This window comes from Gavialis gangeticus, unplaced genomic scaffold (genome assembly GCF_001723915.1).
Source record: "Gavialis gangeticus isolate Ggan-Ray unplaced genomic scaffold, GavGan_comp1, whole genome shotgun sequence".
NCBI lineage: Eukaryota > Metazoa > Chordata > Crocodylia > Gavialidae > Gavialis > Gavialis gangeticus.
Window position 1 is genome coordinate 11477381 of NW_017729009.1, and position 6631 is coordinate 11484011.

The window sequence follows — 6631 nt, forward strand, 5'->3', positions numbered from 1 at the left end:
TGTCAGCTTCATCTCTGAGAGTTCAAGGGGCAGCAAACAACTAAGTGTTCTTTCCAATGAAAACCTATAAGCAACTCTTGCAGTCAGTGTTAGATTCGCCTTCCATGTCTCCTTCCGATAGCCTGACTCTGTAAACTTTAAGAAAATCTCCCTGCCTGCATGACTAAAAAAAAAAACTAGATTTAACCACACTAAAAAATTGTCCTCGGATTTCACTTTTTGCTGTACCAGAAGTTGGACAGCCCTCCTTTACGAGAAGGAGAATTTAAGTTTGCTAACTCGACACCTTACAATATAGAAACTAAAACCAATTCACGTTGAGAATGGCAGTGTCTCATAATGATGCAGGAACATAATATTAGCACTTTCATTATTATCCTCTAAAACTTTTAAGCATGAGTCTTGTCTGAAAGCTGAGGCTAGAAAGATAAAATTTGCATTTCTACATCCTGTCACCCCACTGATTTTTTCATGGCAAAATTGCAGTTCAGATATAGAAGATATTTTTCGCACTGCCAGGTTTGCAAACTGGATTTAGGAGCTGAAATTCAAGCTGGACATTATCAGTAATAGTTTCCTTAGGTCAGATGCTGTCCTCAGCTGTGCTGCTGTCCTCGAATCATGCCCTTTCTGGCACTTGTGGAACACAGTTGCCTCCTTTTGCACAATTTGAAGACAGTGGGGTAGAATAAGTAAGCAGGGCTCTGGAACCGGAGGATATTTGAGTTGCGTCTTGGAATGATGGTCCTGCAGGACTGAAAGCAGTAAAAACTTGTTTTGTCAATTAACAGCACATGTGACTTTAAGTACGTGTACAAATCTGCTGAACAAGGCGTCACTGTAAACTAAAGCAGATGCTCACTCAGCCCAAACCTGATTCTTTGGAAGCCTCTTTTTTGTGGCTGAAGAGGCAGTGTGATTTAGTAGGGAGAGCGCTACTGGAACTTGAGTCAATCTTGTTGTTGGCTTACTAGGTGACCTTGGGCATCCCTGATCACCTTCCTGTGTCTTACAGCCTCTCCTTCCCTTCTAGAAAATGGGGCAGCAATACTTTGGACAGCACTTGAGATCCATGGTGAATCTATACTTGCTTTGTGATTGTATTGTGATGGTGCTAAAGCCTGCAAACTCACTTACCTCCGCTAGGCTGGTACTGCTGTGGAAAATGTACGCAGACATATATATGAATTTTTTTCATTAATGTATTTTTATGTTCTTTTTTTAATTGTTTTTCTTATAAATTACCTGTGTTTGCTTCCTCTGTTTTCACCCCTTTTTTTCCTCTCCCTTCCTCTTTCTTTTTTTTTTCCCCCAAGGAGGTGTCTGAACCAAATAAAGTGAGTCAAGTCTCTGACTCACTCCTGTTCACTTTGCCCTCATTTTCAGGGCCTCATGACTTTCCCTAGCCTCAGGCTAACTTCTTCCAGAGCACTAACAAACCCCTCTGGTCTGTCCCTAGGCACAAACTTGAGCTTGGTTTGGTTCAGCACTGCTGCAGCTTCTCCGAAGCGACAGGGTTCTCTGGATTATGGACTGAAGTCAGGGAGGTTCCAGTCAGATTTCCTTATCCTTGATTTTTTTTCCCAAAGGCACATAGTGCAGTTAGGTGTCTAATTCCTCTGGAAAGCTGGTGGTAATTTGATATAGGAAATCTTCCCTTGATTGTCATTTTGTTTCAATAATAACATCTACTGAATAGAATAGGATTTAGCTATTATATTTGACGTTAGAGAATTTTTCTGATCTGTAATTCAGAGAGACAATCGTAGGATAGAGGGGGACCTCAAGGAACCCATCCTCTTGCACTGATGCAGCATGTGCTATTCCAGTATTATCCCCGACAGATACTTCTCCTGCCTCCTCTTAAAAACCTTCAGTGAGGGAGATGCCACAACTTCACTGGGCAGCTTGTTCCACTATCCTACTGTTTTGACACTTTAAGGATTTTGTTTTCACTGAGACTTGATCTAAGTCTGATTTGCTGCAGTTTACTCACGGAGAAGGTCTGCTTATCACGTGCACTCAGTCTCTCAGCTGTAGTATTGCTGTTATCTTGCTGCATGATGCTAAAAATCTTAGGGCAAACATTATTACTGTTTTCAGCAGAATTGCTAAATTTAGGTCTTGCAGTTTACTTTGGATGTCAGATGAATATAATGAAACTTCCCTTCTTACCTGCTGTTCCCAGTGGCAGGAATTAATGTCTGCCACTTGCCTGGTTGTTCTTACTTGCCAGATGTTGACTTGAATCTGTATCAGCTGCTACTCTGCAAATCATACTAGTTTCTGCAGGCTGCAAGCATTCATTTCAAGAGTATGTTTCTGGTTCTCATGCTAGAAAAATCTAGCACAACAAACCTTTTCTGGCATGTCAAGGGGGTAAAAAAGGTATGATCCCTGGCTGAATCCTGCTGTAGATTCAGCAGGCTCCGGGCCTACAAAAGCAGCCTTGACGTTAGGTTATTTTGTTGTGGGCAGGGGAAGGATGACACTGCAATTTGCTATGCTGGCAAAAGTGCATTTTTGCCCCTATAAGCTGTATCCACACTGAGAAGGCTTTGCCAGGACAGCCTGTCAGTATGGCCGCATTAACAGAGTGCTCCTAGGACTTGTAACCATTGCTAAAAAGCCTGTTTTTAAATCTCAGGGGAGCTGGTGTGCGTCAGCTATCCTGAGGTATGTTGTGTCCTGTCTTCACTGGGTGTTTTACTGGAGGACAGTGGTCCATTAGTTACCCCAAAGTAAAAAGAGCAGTTCTAGCAGTGGAGATAAGCCCCGAGCCTAGCTGTACCCTTGGGATGTGATCAGTGCTTTGCTGTCTCTCCATGTTGGCAGATGATAGTTCTGAGCGGTACGGGTGCCTTCTTCAACTTTGCAGGAATTGAGAGTATAATGAGACCTTTTCAGTGCAATTTAGATTTTGAACCGTCTTTTGTGTCTTTGGAAATGCTCCTCTTCTCTTCTACCTCTTAAGAAACGCTTGGATGCTTATCTTGCTGTGGTGATCTTCCTGCCGCTTGAGCACGGGGCTGGACCCAGTGATCTCCCGAGGCTCCTTCCAGCCCAAATGTCTATGAAATCTAGGAACTGAAGATTGGCAAGGCCTGTGGGGTTTATTGCCTTCCTCTGTAGCATGAGGCATCCCTGCACTATATTAACCAAAATATTTCTCTGTCATTGCAGCAGCAGTGTCCTCATCTCCCCCTGCTTTTTACCTGTGGCACATGACACGGTGTTTGGTTTTGTTTTCCTTGGGTTCTATGTGGCTGTGTTGTGAGAGGGGGCAACTTTTTAGTACTCTTTAGATAAATGATTACCTGTGCATTCAGGGGACTGGAGAGCTCTGTTCTAGTCCTGTCTTCCTAACATTAAGGTTTCAGTCCATTTTTGGTTTTAGCAGAAATGTCTTGCTACTCTGGGGTTGTTGGCAGGTTGTGTGTGGAGTACCATTGCTTCTCAAAATCTGACACTTGTTTTGCATGATGGGATAGTACCTTATCCCATCATGCAAACCTTATCTTAACAAGAGTGGAGTATACATTTTTCTCCATCAAGGTGATGTTCCCAGTGAAGAGAAGGTGGGCTGCACTTTCTCACTTGGATACCTTGGCAGGTGCATAGAATTACCTTATGGATAGTTGGTGTTGTGCAACCAGAGTTCCCTTTTCTCGGGTATGTTGTGCACAGCATATAATCGGTGGTGTCATTTGTTCCTGGTGCCTGTTCTGAATTGATCTCCTAGTGAGAAGCTGCCTCTTGAGTTGCTAGTGATTCACTAGTATCTGAGCTCTGCTCACAGTGCTCTAGTTTTCCTGCTTGTAATCTGGTGATCCCAAGGCAGAAAAGAGCATTAGGCTTTTTGTGTGAGCAGCCAGGCATAAATTATGTACTTGATCATGCCATTCAGCAGATGCTGACAATGTCAGGAATCCTTGTGCTTTTAAATGTTAAATTCAACATTTGTTCTGTCTATATCTTGATGTGTTGAAATCTAAGGTATTGTTGAATACCATCTCTTTTATCGGTTTGGTTAAATTTGAAAGACAAACATTAAAAAATAGTTCCAAAAACATGACACTTAATCAATGGTTCCTTGAAAGCCGTTATTTTTGCAAGTCAGTGGAAGTATTTTCAAATTTTAGAATCTCTTCTGCAATATTGATGGCTTTATCCTGGCATCTTCTTTGCATCTTAGAGTGTACGAGCAATTTCCTGCCGAGCCTGTGATGCTCAACTAGCAGGGAATGGCAATGCTTGGCACTTCTGCTCCAGGGACCTGTGATCTGGACTTGTTTAAACTTTGCTGACACAGGATTGATGCACTCCAAGTATCTAGGAGTGCCTTACTAGGATACTCTGCCAGCAAAGCATTCAGAAACCAGGTCTGTGCTGGGGCCTGCCTTGGCCAAGTCTGTCTGTTGGTTTAAGGATGTTAAAAGGTGTGAAGCTAGATGTTGGAGCTTTTTTGGTAGTGTCTCTCGGATAGGTGCAGCTGCAGGATATACTTACTGGCACAGCTTGTGTCGTTGCTTGGGGAGAAGTTTGAATATTCTGGTACAAAGCACAGTTCTGCTGGTTTGGTATAGCAACAGTTTTGCATTGGTAGCAAGCTCCCAATATTGACTCCCTAATACAAGCAAATCTGTGTCTTGCATTTGGCATAATAAACAAAACCCACTGTAAATACAGTTTTGTAATGTAATTGTAGTTATGACAGCAGTAGAAAGCTCCTCATTAATTAACAAGTCTCACGAACAATTTTTTGCCTGACAGTCCTGAGTAAGGCCAGGCAAAGTCGGGTTTGCTAATTTCTCATTGACTTCATAGTTACCTGCAGTGGTCACTTATAGAGGCACTTTGGTCATACTAGGGGGTATGGTATTGGGTTAATTGCTTTGCTTTAAAAAAAAAAATTACATCCTGAACCAAAATAGTTAAAATGATACAAAAACCTGAGTACACCAGCACAGGAAGAGCCTAAGGAGTCTGTTAAGCAAACCAACAACTTTATTAAAAACAAAAGCAGTTTTTCTATGTACCCTTGGCTGCTGTTCATTTTTTAAAATAAGAAGTTTCCTCTCCAACTTAATTAAGACTTTGCAGCACGATCTAACTTGTGATGTCAGTGTATTACCATGGAAATAAATGTAATGTAAGTATTATTTTTATTTCTCTGCAGGCTAAAATGGAGAAATTAGATTTCAAACCACAAATACAAGCTTAACCTAAGATTTTTGTATAGACCTGGGAGAGAATGGCACGTGAAAAGGAGCTGAACATACGCTTTAGTTATTTCTTTCCTCCTGATCTGAAAGCCTTTTGTGGATTTGAAACTCACTCTCGTGTAGTATACAGGGTCACAAGTCGTTATAACAAGTTGATCAATCTGGTTTAAATGGCTAAATTTTAATCCGTTAAACTTATTAGAGAGGCAACATTTGCAGTATGGCAGTTAAGATTGTAACAAGTTTCACCATAATCCCTGTTGTATTGCCTAATAATGACTCTATAATCACTTTAAACTTAAGTTCAGGGAAGAAGCAGTGTTATCTACAACTGATTTATCTTTTATAGAAAATAAATGTTAGGGAAATTGCATTTGCTTTTGACCGTTTCTGTGAAGTTGTCAGGCTTGCCGTGTTAGCCTTTTGCTGCTGGAGACCTTGGTTTGTTTCAGGTAAAACAAGTCTTTGGTGGCTGTAATTTTTTCACAGAATTGAACACATTTGAACATCTTTGTTTTAAGTTTGTGATGGAACACTAGGTCCATTGTAGAAGGTGATCTGAAGGGTAAAACAAGTTGAAGCAAAGCTACAACACTGCCTGGCTCAAGCCATGAGCATTTGTCTTTTGCTTTCTGTCACCCAGAATGAAACTGCATTCATTTTTAAAACGAAGACTTCAATTTAGATAGCAGCTTAAAAGGTTGGTCAGCTCATGGCTTGAAGCGCACAATACTTTATGATACTGGCATAGTTCTAAGACCGGCGAAAGAGGGGAAACTGTGCATATGTGTAGTAGCGTTTGTAAGTTGGTTTGCGCGTGTGTGTAAAATGTAAGGTCTTTCCTCTCTGTTCCTGTGGGTTCTAGTAATTAGGGTTGCAAAAATTTAATAGAAGTCATCCTCTTGCAAGGGTGGGGAGGCTGTCCTTGACAAAGTTCCACTAGGACATCAAGCTGATCACTAGGACTTTGTCAAAAAGCTTTGCATGATGATTTAGAAATTATAGGAATTTTTACAGAGCATTTCAGGAGAGAATACAGAAGTGCTGTTCTTAGAAGCTATTGTGGAGTAAGCCAACTTATCACTCTATTAGCAAAGTAATTGCAGTTACTATTCTGAGGCAGAGAGATCAGTCTGTATTGAGTATTTTAAGAAATAATAAAACCCCTCTGCACATTTGTTGGCTTTTAGCAGTTTTTTCCCCTGCAGGCTTTGTACTATGTACTTCTGGTAATGTTAATCCTTTTATATTGCAGTAGCCAAAATTTCCTCATCGAGGTTTCAGCACGTGGAGATCTCTCTTCATAATAATATCTAGCTAATAGATTTGTCCACTTGAAGGCTTGCCAAGCATGTCATGCTTGCTGGTAGGGATTTATAATTGCTGCAGTACTGTGTAAAATCCCC

At 41.1% G+C, this 6631-nt stretch overlaps 1 protein-coding gene across 4 annotated transcripts in view; it reads left to right on the forward strand.

Moving 5' to 3' along the window:
- DNAJC5 (DnaJ heat shock protein family (Hsp40) member C5) overlaps positions 1–6631 on the forward strand; it is a 53422-nt gene that overhangs the window by 11228 nt on the left and 35563 nt on the right. The window lies entirely within an intron of this gene.